At 41.0% G+C, this 15,413-nt stretch overlaps 1 protein-coding gene across 3 annotated transcripts in view; it reads left to right on the top strand.

Moving 5' to 3' along the window:
• LOC114667538 (gastrula zinc finger protein XlCGF52.1-like) overlaps positions 1 to 14,794 on the top strand; it is a 99,523-nt gene extending 84,729 nt beyond the window's left edge. For all 3 annotated transcript variants that reach the window (XR_007934804.1, XR_007934803.1, XR_007934802.1), the window contains exon 4: positions 14,783 to 14,794. The gene's annotated coding sequence lies outside the window, so the exon portion shown is untranslated. The remainder of the gene's footprint in view (positions 1 to 14,782) is intronic.
• Positions 14,795 to 15,413: the final 619 nt, after the last annotated feature.

Here is a 15,413-nt window from a genome sequence, read left to right as displayed (position 1 = left end):
TAAACTCAGAATCTCAACTAAACTCTCAAATATCCCAGTTTGTTATGTGCTATTAAGCCTAGAGGAACAGCTGCACTTGGTGAAAGAATTTTTGAATGACCTCCTACTGACATCTGGATTGAATACGTTCAAAGGCAACTTTCCTTAAAAACAAAAGCTAACATCCCCTGGACATATTGACCTTGATCAAAATTGTGTCAACAGAGAATTTGATTATTTAAGGAGCAGATCTAAACCATAAGGGATCACGGCAGACTGCTGTCAGAGAGCACATCTGTAAAGTGAAGATAAACTCGGGAGTTCTCTAGCAGTACGCAAAAAGAGGACAAAACAAAAATCGAGCCATATACCAAAAAGCAATCCCTGTTGCATTGGAAGGTGGTCTGGGCCTAATTGAAATGACTTACACATCCGGAATTACAGTCATTGGACTTCATGGCTTACCTGATGCATTCTACAGACCCAATACATGCAGAAAGTATTCAACCATTAAAAAAAAAAAAAACAATACTTCATTATAAATCTGGGGCAGTTACTCAGCAAAAGTGAAATCAGAAACTCCCCCAATTTTTGCAGAAATAGGAATTTAAAACATGGGACCAACAGCGAAGAAAAGACAACTGGCAAGAGCACCATACTGTGGGAAACGCGCTGCAGACTAGGAACGTACCCAAGAGTGGCTTGTAAGGTGCAAACTGAGACTTGGAAGTGATCATCTAGGCATGGCTGGGCAGGACCACCGTCTTCACACAGGGTGCTTGAGACCATCTTGCATAGCAGGTCAGTGCTGCTTCAACCAGGCAGATCTGGAGACTGTCAGACATTTGTGTTCTGTAGGGTTTGGGCCTGCCTTACATACACTTTGATTTGATCATTTTTGTTGTTTATTGAGCATTTTATTCAAAATTTTGATATTTTTGTTTATGTATTAGCTGTTAATGTATTCGTGTTTAGTTATGAGCCCTGTTTCCTGTTTGTTGTAGTCAAAAACAAATTGATAATAAAGACAGAGCAACACATTCTTGTATTGTGGACATTTTTTGGAAAGGTGTATGTGAAATAATTAAACTATTACAAACCTCTAAATGGTAAAAGACTTCCGGACATATTATTGCTAAATTGCATTCTATTGAATGACATGATGGCCAAACTTTGAGGTGCATCCTCCTTTATGGCCATAATTATTGATCTGGAGGAGGAGGATAACTTTGACGATTTCGATTTCGATATTTATTTTATATTTTATATTTTAATATTTTATATTTTATATTTAATATATTTTTTTATATTTTATATATTTTATATTTTATATTTTAAATATTTTTTTATATTTTATATTTTATATTTATTTATACTAGCAAAATACCCGCGCTTCGCAGCGGCGAAGTACTACTTTAAAATTTTAAATAATAAACTGAAGGAAAATGTACCAATAATTATTTGTTAAGGATCTCTTTGTATACCACGTTGTCAGTTCGCCCCTCCGGTTGTAATATGACCAAGCTGTGCACTGAGCTTACTCTTGATCATGCAACGTATAGTTGGCCATGTGAAAAGCAATCTTGCCTCAAATCAATGCAAACCTTTTGTAGGGTCTGTCCCTGAGACTTATTAATTGTCATTGTGAAGCAGAGCCTTACTGGAAATTGGAGGCGTTTGAATTGAACTGGGAGATCAGAGGGTATAACGGGGATGCGAGGAATAAAAATTCTCTCCCCTGAGCCACCGCCAGTAAAAATAGTTGCCTCAATTAGGTTCTTTTGCAGGCATGTGACCTGAAGTCTCATGCCATTACAAATTTTTGGTGGCTGTAAATTATTGGTGCCCCAACCTTCAAAATTAGATTATGTTCAGGAGTGCCTGGAGGATTCAGAGTGTGGACCGAGCTGCAGGCTATGGACGTGTGGCTGTGTTTGTGTGTTTGTGGAGGGACGAAGAGTTAAGGCGGGTGTTGGAGTCACGTGATCATCTCCCCTCCCATTCACTTCATTTCGCTCCGAGCTGAGCTCCGCAGCTGACGCGGTCTTGCCGTCCTTTCTCCTTTACTGATTTACTGTTTAGTAGACGCGCTACTTACTGAATAGTATTTTTTCCTTTAGTGTTTCTTAGTGTTTAGTAGACACGGTTTGCCGGTGTTGCGGTTTAGTGTTACTTTCTACTTCGTTTTTGTACTTTAGTGTTTAATAATAAATAATAATAATTCATTACATTTATATAGCGCTTTTCTTAGTACTCAAAGCGCTAAAATAGTGAGTGATACTTAGCTGACAGCAGTGTAGAAGCAGCACAGCACAACGGAGCCGGTAGGACAGGCGGGTGTGGTAGCGTAGGTGAGCGGCGATAGCAAGCAGCAGAAAGCACAGCAGCAGGAGGAGGAAGCAGGATTTGGATGTTCCAATACAAAGCCATAAACAGTAACGCTTGGTAATTTCAGGCGTGATCGCCCCGGAGCCATAAGCCAGGTTAGTATGAACATCAGATCAGTTCCCGGTCGTAGAGTACTGTAAGATGAAACGGGAGTAGATCAGCATAGCGAATATAATCACGGAGACAGATCATCCCGAGGTGCTAGACCGCCAGGTACAAACAAATGTTCGTAAGTCTCGACCCGTGATCCACAGACTCAGCTGTTCCCAGTAAAGTGGAGTATGACAGTTTAAACGCTGATAAAAAAATTCAACCTCACCGAACAGCAGCTTCGTTTCCTTCATGCTTTGTTTCCTTACAAACCTCCCATAGTTTATGAAAACGCACAGCAACAATTAAATCATACAGATTCTGGTGTATTCTCAATTGCATTTGCTGTGTGTATTTCTTCAGGTATTGACCCAAGTGATCAAGTTTTTACTATTTTTTCAATGCGAAATCACTTACAAATAATTTTTGTTACTCGACAATTGCTTCCATTCCCTGTCGAAAGTAGCCGACGGGCGACACCAGTTACAAGTATTCAGTACGTTCAAAGACCTGTACGAAGTACGGCCACTAACACAGTCACTCATAAAAGGGGAGATGACTCGGTGCAGGAGATGGGTATTGAAACTACCTTGGAAGACATGCAATGAACGAGGCGATTAAACGGATCTGAAGAGACGTCTTCTAGGTTGGAAAAAAGCGCTTGGCTGCCAATACCATATATGTACATAAATATATCCATCCATTTTCCAACCCGCTGAATCCGAACACAGGGTCACGGGGGTCTGCTGGAGCCAATCCCAGCCAACACAGGGCACAAGGCAGGGAACCAATCCTGGGCAGGGTGCCAACCCACCGCAGGACACACACAAACACACCCACACAGCAAGCACACACTAGGGCCAATTTAGAATCGCCAATCCACCTAACCTACATGTCTTTGGACTGTAGGAGGAAACCGGAGCACCCGGAGGAAACCCACGCAGACACGGGGAGAACATGCAAACTCCACGCAGGGCGGACCCGGGAAGCGAACCCAGGTCCCCAGATCTCCCAACTGCGAGGCAGCAGCGCTACCCACTGCGCCACCGTGCCGCCCCTACATAAATATATACATCTATATAAATAAAAATGTAAATGTTCGTTTGTTCAAAACCTTAAATCTCCAAAAGTTATTCACCGATTGCTTTGAAATTTTGACACAACGTTGCATTCAAATACGCGCGTGTTTTTATATACATATTATATAGATGTCACACCTGTGACAGGTAAAAACATGCTTTTTTTGAAAACACAGCGCCATCTGTTGGACGTAAAAGCAACACACGCTATACTAAATATTTTACGATTCAATTTCAATGTTTCGATCAAATACATTTGTAAGTACGTGAATAAAGGCCGCGACATGGTTGTTTTTGGCGTGCAACCAGAAAGAAGTGATAGGAATACGGTCATACATATCGATGAAATCGCACAGTATTAGGCTGGAAGATACATAAGCAGCAATGAAACTGTATGGCGAATTCTTTCATTTCCCATACATGAACGAAGTCCAGATGCTGTTCACTTAGCAGTACATCTAGAAAATGGACAACGCGTTTATTTCACAGCTGCAAATGTGCAACAAATAGCCCTGAATCCACCGGCTACAACGTTAACTGCTTTCTTTACGTTATGCCAAAATGACGTGTTTGCGAAAACACTGCTGTATTCAGAAGTGCCTACGTATTACACATGGAATGCGAGTAGAAAATCATTTTAACAACGCAAACGAGGAGAGCGAGTCAACGGACAACCTGGCATATTCAAAGAAACTACGATAGACAGACTGTACACCGTGCATCCCAATCAAGATGAATGCTTCTTTGTTCACATGCTGTTGGTGAATGTGCCCGGTCCAACGTCTTTCCAGCAATTGAGAATTGTCAACGGCGTTACACATGCCACTTTACGAAGTACATGTCAAGCTCTGAATTTATTGGAGAACGACCGACACTGGGATGTATACATTAATGACGCGTGCAACACGTCACATCCAAATCAAATTCGTGCATTGTTTGCAATCATATTGACCTCCTGCTCTCCTTCATTTCCAACACAGTTATGGGAGAAATATAAATCGCACATGGCTGAAGATATTTTCCGTCGAATACGCAAGTAAAATTCAAATATAAACATGGATTTCACAGCAGAAATCTACAAATAAGCGATGTTAATGATTGAAGATTTGTGCTTAGAAATCGCGAACAAAGTTCTCAATCAATTGGGAATGCCATCACTGAATCGATCTGCTGCTGCTTCGTTCGATGTAGAATTGCGTCGTGAACAAAATTACAACACGGGTGATCTTTTGTCGTATGTGCAATCAAATATTCCTAAGCTAACGCTTCAGCAACAAGGCATTTACGATCAAATAATGCAAACTGTCAATAACGGGGTTGGAGAAATCTAGAAATTGGGAACTGAAAGGTGCCGGTTGATCTAACCTCAGGACGAATTTCATTGCCTCATAACTTCTGCAATTTAGTGATATCAAAAGAAGAATTGGTTGAAAAAGTATTTCCCAATATTCAAACCAATTATAAGAATCACGATTGGCTGAGTGAACGAGCTATTCTTGCAGCCAAAAACAAAGACGTCTACGAACTTAACAATATTATTCAGTCTAACATTCTGCACAGACAATGGAACAACAAAAAATATTGTATACCCACAAGCATTGTGAAATTAAACATATTAGAAACGTGCGCTTTCTCTTTTCTTTCTTTTCCATTTAACCAGATTGAGCCACAGCAAAGCTATCTATCTATATAAATCTATATAGATATATATATCTATATATCTATATATCTATATCTATATATATCTATCTATCTATATATATCTATCTATCTATATCTATATACACTGTATATATATATATATATATATATTTATATATATATATATATATATATATATATATATATATATATATATATATGTGTGTGTGTATATTATATATATATATATATATATATATATATATATATATATATATATATATAATATACACACACACACACATATATATATATATATATATATATATATATATATATATATACACATATACATCTATACTAATAAAAGGCAAAGCTCTCACTGACTCACTCATCACTAACTCTCCAACTTCCCGTGTAGGTAGAAGGCTGACATTTCGCAGGCTCATTCCTTACAGCTTACTTACAAAAGTTAAGCAGGTTGCATTTCGAAATTCTACATGTAACGGTCATAACGGTCGACAACATCCGCCATGTTAAACTTTCTTATTTATGGCCCAATCTTCACGAAATTTGGTAGGCAGCTTCCCTGCGCTAACCGAAACCGATGTACGTACTTATTTCGGTAGTATGACACCACTGTCGGCCACCATATTGAACTTTCCAATGGTCTTTGTTACTTAATGGGCCCGTCTTCAAGAAATTTGGTACGCGGGTTCCCAATGCTAACTGAATCCTACTTACGTTCATATATACGTCCATAGCCTGCAGCTCAGTCCACACTCTGAATCTTCCAGGCACTCCTGAGCATAATCTAATTTTGAAGGTTGGGGCTGAGAAACTTACAGCCACCGAAACTTTGTAATGGCACGAGACTTCAGGTGACATGCCTGCAAAAGAACCCAATTGAGGCAACTATTTTTACTGGCGGTGGCTCAGGGGAGAGAGTTTTTATTCCTCGCATCCCCGTTATACCCTCTGATCTCCCATTTCAATTCAAACACCTCCAATTTCCAGTAAGGCTCTGCTTCGCAATGACAATTAATACGTCTCAAGGACAGACCCTACAAAAGGTTGGCATTGATTCGAGCCAAGATTGCTTTTCACATGGCCAACTATACGTTGCATGCTCAAGAGTAAGCTCAGCGCACAGCTTGCTTATATTACAACCGGAGGGGCGATACAAAAGAGATCCTTAACAAATAATTATTGGTACATTTTCCCTCAGTTTATTACTTAAAATTTTAAAGCAGTACTTCACCGCTGCGAAGCGCGGGTATTTTGCTAGTCACTCATAAGATCGTTGATGGAAAACGTCTTGTTGGTTAATGCTCTAACATTTAATAAACCCATATTTAATGTTTTGGAAGAGCAGAACTGAATTGTATGTGCGTTATGGGTATTCAAGATAAAAATGAAGTTATTTTTATTAGCGCCGCTCTGTACATATTTTTTATTTAATCTATAATCTGTTTTTATAGTTTTAATACATTGTTCATATAAAGGTGTAATGTATTTAAATTATTTGTATTTATTATGCACTGCCTAGATTTTTTACATGCATTGCAGTTTTGAGGAAGATTTTGTTACCGAATTATCACGTCCTAGCAAAGCATTACGGAAAGGGTTAGGAGTAAAAATACATAGTCAAGAGAGACGAATTACCTTAGCGATGTTTACGGAGAGGACCTGGGCGCCAAATCTATTTGGATGCAGACCATCCCACTTGAAGAAACGCAGCCTCTCCCAGAAGAGGTCCCAGTGGTCTATGAACCCGATGTTTTGACTCTCACAGAAGCCTTTCAGCCAGTTGTTTAATGCCAGCAGACGACTGTAATACTCGTTCGATCTTCTAACGGGACCCGAGATGAAGATTCTTGCAGCTGGTGTCCTCTCCTTCATGGCTCTGTTAGTGCTGTGAAGTCCACTTTGAGAATCTCCGACTGTCGGTATCTCACGTCATTTACCCTGGCGTGTATCACAATGGATCCTACTGCCCTGTTCTTGTGCCTCTCGAAGACTGTCAGCGCCCATCTCATAATATCTCGGACTAGTTGATGATTAACACTCTAAAGAATCAAAGCAGCATGCAATATCTTTTAAACTGATACAAACCATTAATCAAGTCCATCCCAGTCACTCAGAAGATCAAAGTCTATGGCTGTCAAGCCCAAGTTACCCAAACGTGTTACTTCTGCCACTGTTAGCTTTTGTCACTTCTATTAAACCACCCACTATGTCTGTACTGCCTCCATAGCTGTTCAGTCTCCTACTCCATAGTTGGTTTGCAAAACCTTTCAACCTACAACTTCAGAAGTGGAAATTCAGGGCACAGTTTGGAGGTGGGTGCAAAATTTGCTCAAATAATAATATGTTTTCATTTGCAGGAAGCAAAGAGTAATATAAATAAATTCTTATTCAAGAATACTGCTGCATGGTTGAAGACTTCTTAAGGTCAAATTGCACACAAATGCACAATAAACTATAGGCACATGGAGTACATTAGTAAGTAGTGTGGTGAAGAGAAGAATTAAGGGACTTTCAAATCTCAACTTGATGGACAAACTTGTTGGGCTGATTGATCTGATTGACTTGTTCTCCTCATAATTTTTAGATTATTTCTTATGTTTCACTTTATGCTTCTGGTTTTGAGCCACCATCTCCCACCCGGGGTTCAGTTTCCATTGCACTTCCTTCACCTGTTTTTGTTATTACTGGGTCTCAAGTTTTTTGCCTCTGTTCCTTGCTTGGACCTCCATGTCCTGTTTTTGTTTTCTTTATTTATACTTTTGAGGCCTTGTGCCCATTTTAAACCTGTTCAGGTTGAAGCCGACCTTTTGACTTGGTGACCAGGCTGCCTGGGGCGAGACCCACATTTGGATTTTAGATCAGCGGAGTACTAATCTGGTTTTAGATATTTTGAAGTTTCACACTTTTCTCTGAGGTTTGTGAGCAACTTCATGACAAATTGGTTATAGTGGTCCTGATGGTCAAAAGATTACATACTCCAAAATATATCATAAAACTTTTAGATTAATTCAATTAAAAATCTGCTAAAAAATGCAACTTACCAGCACCAAAGAGACACTGGGTTCACACTCCCAACTGAATACCTGACAAGAAGGTGTTAGTCACTTAAAACAGCCAGTAAAACTGAACGGGCTGGATAACTGAAGTTCAGTACCATGTGACTCCAGGTAGTGTACCATAATCTCATTGTATGTGCTATGCAATAACAAATATGGAATCTTATCTTATCTTATCTACTCCCTACTAAGAATAGAGAGACTAAAAAAATACCAATAAATGAAGTCATAAATATGTCTTGTGTGGAACCAAATAATAAAATTTTGCCAGTGTTGCTGGGATCCAAAAGACTAATTAAAATTAATAACATACATTGACATCCTACCCGACACCATTACCTCATACAGATAACAAAGAGGCATTATTAGGAATAATGCAGGTGCTGCAGTGACAGTAGTAGTGGTTCCACATCACATCACTTTAAATACAATACAATACAATTTATGTTATATAGCCCAAAATCACACAAGAAGTGCCACAATGAACTTTAACAGGCCCTCCCTCTTGACAGCCCCACAGCCTTGACTCTCTAAGAAGACAAGGAAAAAACTCCCAAAAAAACCCTTGTAGGGAAAAAATGGAAGAAACCTTGGGAAAGGCAGTTCAAAGAGAGACCCCTTTCCAGGTAGGTTGGGCGTGCAGTGGGTGTCTAAAAGAAGGAGGTCAATACAATACAATACACAGAACAGAACAAATCCTCAATACAGTATAAAAATAAAAAAATATTACGAGTATGGAGCAGAATTTAACAGTAGATGATATCACATCATATGATTTGGATTTGTTCAGAGTCCTGGAGACCTCAGCCATCAAGCTGCCTCCCCCTATTGGCCATTCCACAGCTGAGTTGGCTCTGGGCCAACCAATCAGATGAAAGGACCCCTCTACCCGATGATTCCTGTGATCCTCCATCAAAGATAATTTTACCTTAGGCAGGCAAAACAACTGGGCAGGTGGGCCGTGGCACCAAGTGCCACAATTGAGTACCGAGAAGAGAAACAGAATAGGTGAGGGTTAAATCACAGGAGTTAAAGACATCTTTATAAATATTTGTGCCAGCAAGTGTGCTGTGGCCATGTAGACACTTCACAAATAATGTCTCATCTATAGGACACAGTTAAAATAAAAGGTAAAGTTGTTATGGGTCCACAGCTCTCCCAGCAAAGGCCAGTTCATTTTTAAATAAATAATCACCACGCTCACAGCTTAGCGAGGGGGCGTGGTGGCTGTAGTGAGCCGCAGGGCGATCTGCGGTGTGGGCGTTTCTTACCTAAGTGCGCAGGTGAGAGACTGCCCACATCCGTGATTGTTCCTGGGGCTAATGTGCTGCAGCTGCCATGTCCTCTCGACATATATAGAGAAGCCCGAGACAGTTACAGGGGGGTAGAGAAATGGTGGAAGAGAAATGCAAGGATCGTTAGAAAATGTTGACAATGGAGGTTAAATGACGAGAAAAGGAAGTCTAGGTGGAAGGATCTGGCCACCAATAGTAGAGACAGAACGAGCTGGGGCCCCGCTAAGGAGCATGTGGCCGATGCGCTCTGGCTAATTCGCCCCACTGAAGACAAGTGAGTGGGATGAGCAGGAGAGGTGTCCTCCCATTTGATCTGAAGAGCGACTACGGGTGCACGAAAGATCACGGATGGAGAGCCAACCTCGACGGTCTGGCAGTGACGTCCGTTTGGAGGCCAAGATGGAGGTTGACTGTAGGAGCTCGTGGCTGTTTAGTCTCCGCCGGCTGAGAGAGCAATGGGTGAGCTGGAGAGAGAGTGATGGAGGTGGGCCACAGAATAACAAGGGAGTGAGAGACTGCATTTTTAATTTCTGTATTTTTAACCTCTGATTTTAAAGGATTTATTTATGGATGGTTTTAACCCCACTGAACACTTGTTTTATGGATTATGTATTTATTGAACTTTTACTGCACTTGATTTGGACCCTGTTTTGATTGTTTTAATAAAAGCACTTTTGCACCTTTATTACATCATCCCCTTGCTCATTGTTATTGCCTCACTGTCTAGCTCATCGGTGACATTACCGACGGTGCTGGGTTCAAGGGCTCCCTAACAGAGGATGGGAGCATGGAGCTGAACCTGCATCGTCACAAAAGTACCACTTCCAGTTAATGGAAATAGCCCAGAAGTTGATAGAAATCTATATTTTGCACCTAATACTTGTATGCAAAATTTGGTTGACCTAAGTGAAAACATACTCAAGTTATCATGTTTACACACACATAATTCCAATAACTGCGCCCTGCCCGGGGTTTGTTTCCTGCCTTGCGCCCTGTGTTGGCTGGGATTGGCTCCAGCAGACCCCTGTGACCCTGTAGATAGGATATAACGGGTTGGATAATGGATGGATGGATGGATAATTCCAATAATGGTATTTTCGGACAAGGAGGTCTAAAATGTCGAGATTCATCAAAAATCTCAAAATGGAATTTTTGGAGGATTCCAAGACTTCCCCTACACTTTATACACGAGGAAGTCAGGGAGGTATCAAACGTTGAGATTCATCAAAATCTCGACATTGACTCTTCGGACGATTACAATATATTTCCTATACTTCGTATACGAGAAAGTAAAAAAAAATGACAACTTCCTGTAGGTTGGCTAAGACCAGGAGCCATCTGGCTTTACATTGAAATGCTCATGTTGACAATGTGCATTTGTTGTAATATGAAAGAAAACTTCTTGTGAAGGCACGAGGTTCAGAATACATCACCTACCCCTTCACATTTCTGGCACACCTCGCCTATTTTCACAGTCTCTGTGTTTTTAGAATATAACTTAATGGAGAGACGACAGAGCCCTCCATAACTGAAAGGTCTTTAATTAACCCTGTAAAGAACTGGTGGCTTTTGAAAGTGAGGTTAGCAAATGGGGTGTGCAACCAAGCTGCAACAGAATGGACACCTTGCCCTGTAATGTCTTTTCCTGCGGAGGTAGCTGGGTAAACACGCCACTTTCTTTAGGTTGGCTTCACATTAAGATCCATTTTTACACGCTGATGTCCACACCGGCTGTTCTAACATAAGCACAAGCAGGACATCATCTTGAACAGAAGCAAAGGTTAAAACAAAGACGACAAACTACACCAGGCAAACACATTTGAAAGGGTAAGATGACAACTCATAGTCATTGGAAATGAGTCATAACAAATCTATGTTTAAATTATTAATTATTTTAATGGAAAATGATAGGAATAAATTCCTGAACATACAAAACCTTAATTTATATGGTGTGTTTGTCATGAATTGTGACAGAGCGCCTGTTGTAAATCTTGCTTATTGAGGTCTGAAACTAGCAATAAGAAGTGGAGACAATCCTGTAAGGAGGATATGGGACAGAGCAGGGGGATTGCTTGATAGCTGGTATATTCAGCTTTTGGGCCCTTGCCATTGTCCTTGCATTGTTATACAATGTGAGGACAATGCCCTCCTTCCTTTCATGTGGCACCTGCCCCGAACACCTTACCTGGAAAGGAGTTTAGAAAAGGCTGAGCTTATGGGTTCTCCACAATTTAGCAGCTCTGGTGAATTTCTGTCAGGCCCCCCAGGTGGATTTGAGCATGGACCTCAGCTAAACTTGGAGGATCTGTTGACATGATTGGGACATCCATAGCAGAAGCAGAGGTACTGCTGAGGTCGATGCATGATGAAGATGAAACATAATTTTGAGGTTTAGAAAAGTGATCACAACATCTCATGAGAATTCCTGCCTGGCTTGAATAAGTCATGTTATCAGACTATTAGCCATGAGGATTGGGACAGCTCTGTGATTGCTAAGTAATCCCCTCATGTTGTTAACTCCTTTGTAAGCTGTCTATATGTTATTATGTCTCATCTTCATCAGCCAATGACTGAAAGTAGTTTTCTCTGTTACAGTTTGCTTTTGCTTGAAAAAATAATTGTATTCACACATATTCCACTCTATTGTTATTCAAGTGGGCTTGGGGGTTTGTCTCCTGGGCATCATCAGAGACCTAAAGCTGTCAATGCAACCATCTGAAGCCAACAGTGTTCTTGACCACATTATGGATGGCATTTGTTATTGCGAAAGATGCAGGGTCCACTTTATCAGGTAGGACTTCTCATGTAGCAACATTTTCCTCCTTGGTCACTTTGTACTGACAGGCCTTAGTAGGACCATCTTGTCACTTCTAGACATTGAGAGCTAGTAGTGGTTTGGGCTTATACAGTGCCCTCCATAATGTTTGGAACAAAGACATATTTGTCCCTGCATTTTGTGACATGTCTTTATATTTTGAACTTGTACATGCAGTCTTCCATTTTGGACCTTACTCGGCTGAAGCCTACAGGCAGTAGTGAGGTCTGGCTTCTGAGGTAAGGTCTTATCTGGGCAAGTCAGTGAAGGTTGTGGACACTTTTTGTGACTGAAGACAGAGAAGAAAATTAAAATTAGTCAAAACCTTTTATTGATACATACCAGGCAAAGGTAAAATGTCAGAGAAACACAGTCCTAGGACACCGCACTTCATCTGCCTCGAGCGCAGATGTCCTTGCTCTTTTATACCTTTCTAATCTCCTGATCGTTGACCACGTAAGAAATAAAAATAGCGTCCTGACTCATTGTACTTTTCCAATTTTGTAAAGTCATTACCCTAAAGGTATATTTTCTTGTCACACACATCATCAAAAGAAAACTTCCAGAAAGTATACATACTTCTTGTCACGTACGCAAACCACAAACAAGTTTCATCATTCTGTCCTATTTTCTGTACACACATACATTTTGTTCAATTACATTATTTTATGTTTTTACACTCCTCCCTTTTTGAACAAAATGATGTGGGCAATATAATTCTATCTTGAAATGGTTGATGAGGGGGAAGGGGGGGGAAAAGGGGATGGGGAGGAGAAATTGGAAGAAGCTATACGAGACATGCGCTCCTCATGTAGCATATATGCCCTTTCCATTGAGGCGGTAAAGTACTTAGATAGAGATCACCACCCATCCTTGGGTAGCCTGAGAGGGTGCGGGTAACAGTCAACAGAAAAAATATTTTTAAGATAGCCATTTCTTGCAATGCGATGCGTGGATCCAGGCAGGCAGTCCTTCAACCTTCACGGCGTGTGGTGTGGACAGAAGAATTTGGAATGGTCCTCTCCACCTAGGCTGATGCCAGTGTTTCCTCCGAGTATCTCGAACCAGGATCCAGGTGCCCAAGGAAATTGGTAAATCCTTGGAAAGGGGGCTGGTCCTCCAGGCTTGATTAACCTGCTGGTGGATTTCCTTCAACGAGGTTCGCAAACCTGCAAGACTAGAGAGAAGATCATTGTCCACAGTATGCAAATTCACATTTCCTACAATCGTCCGGTCAGAATCTCAAACGGCGATAGTCCCAGTTGTCGGTGTGTCCGTCCCCTTAGTCCCATTAAAGCTAAGGGTAGTGCATCCGGCCATGATAAATTAGTTTGTTCACAAATTTTTGCGAGTTTAGCTTTTAAAGTGCCATTGCATCGTTCTACGATGCCTCCGCTTTGGGGATGGTATTTACAATAATGGTGCACATTAATTTGGAGCCAGGTGGTTAATTCATTTATAACGGAGTTCACAAAATGAGTGCCATTATCTGTTTGTAACTTTTGAGGGATACCCCATCTTGGAATAATCTCTTTAATTAGTGCTTTAGCTACTGTTTTGGCATCGTTGTGTTTTGAAGGGAAAGCCTCTACCCATCGGGAGAACACATCGACAATCACAAGACAATATCGGAACCCTTTAGACGGGGTTAGTTCAATGAAATCCATTTGGAGGTGTTCAAACGGACCCATTGGATTAGGGGTAACGGCGGGACTTACCTGGTACCTTTTCCCACATTAAACTTTTGACATATTGCACAGCGTCTGCAAAATTGCTCTGCATATGTAGAGAAACCTACAGCTTCCCAATGTTTTTCAACATCTCGAACCATGGCATCTCTTCCTGCGTGATCGAGGCCATGGGCGATTTTTGCCATTCCTGGGAAAGAGGCTTTTGGGAGAAAAGGTTTGTTAGTGTGTTTATGAGTCCAGACTCCATCAGAGAGGGACCCTTCTTTGGACCATTTTCTCCTTTCGATATCCGTGGCTGCACTCTGTAAAGAAATAATTTGATTATCAGGGTCCTGGTCATTTCTCTGTTGGAATAAAGAAATTGGTGTGTTATTATATGCAGCCTCTTTAGCAAAGTGGTCAGCTAATTCATTTCCTTTGCTAACAGGATCCTGTTTTCCTGTGTGAGCTATCATTTAACAATCGCTAGCTTCGATGGTTTGGTTATGGCTTCTAAAAGGGATTCGATCAATTTCTGATGTTGGATGGGTTTGCCAGTACTGGTCTTAAATCCCCTTAGTTTCCATAATGCTCCATGATCATGGCAGACTCCAAAAGCATACCTGGAATCCGTATAAATTGTTACGATCTTCCCTTCGGACAGCTGACATGCTCGAGTGAGTGCTACGAGTTCAGCTGCTTGTGCACTTAAGCTTGATGAAATTCGATTTGCTTCCAGCAGGCGGTCCCCTTGGACCACTGCGTAACTAGTTGAGATGTGAAGTTTTGGCTTGTACTAGGATAGAATGTACAGCGTGAGGCACTTTAACTGTTAGGGGGCTCATGAGAACTACATCCGTGCTTGCTAATACAGCTTCTGTTGTTACAGCCACAGCACGAAGACACGGAGGAAGTGCTGCGGCCACTGGATCCAGTTTTAGAAAAATAAGTCACCGGTCTTTGTTTATCTCCATGTTGTTGCGTCAGTACTGCATTCATAAATCCCTGCTTTTCGTCCACGAACAAAGTGAATGGACGAGAATGATCAGGCAAACCTAGCGCGGGCGCAGATAGAAGAGCAGTTTTGAGGGTACAGAGAGCCTTCTCAGCCAGTTCATTCCATTGGATCTGGCCAGAAAGGAGGATGCCAGGAGTATTAGCCAATTGTTGCAACGGCTGTGCTCTTTCAGTAAAATTTAGAACCCACTGTCTGTAGTGGCTGTAATGCGATCGCTAGAGAGAGCTCTTGTTCCATACGTAATGTCATGACCTAGATATTTTACAGTTGTTTTGATTAGCTGCAGCTTAACCTTAGAAACTTTATGGCCATTGTCCCCCAAAAACAGCAACAATTTCTGGGTATCTATTGT

Source organism: Erpetoichthys calabaricus, chromosome 1 (genome assembly GCF_900747795.2).
Source record: "Erpetoichthys calabaricus chromosome 1, fErpCal1.3, whole genome shotgun sequence".
In the NCBI taxonomy this organism is placed as follows: domain Eukaryota; kingdom Metazoa; phylum Chordata; class Cladistia; order Polypteriformes; family Polypteridae; genus Erpetoichthys; species Erpetoichthys calabaricus.
This window is presented reverse-complemented; position numbering and strand designations above follow the sequence as displayed.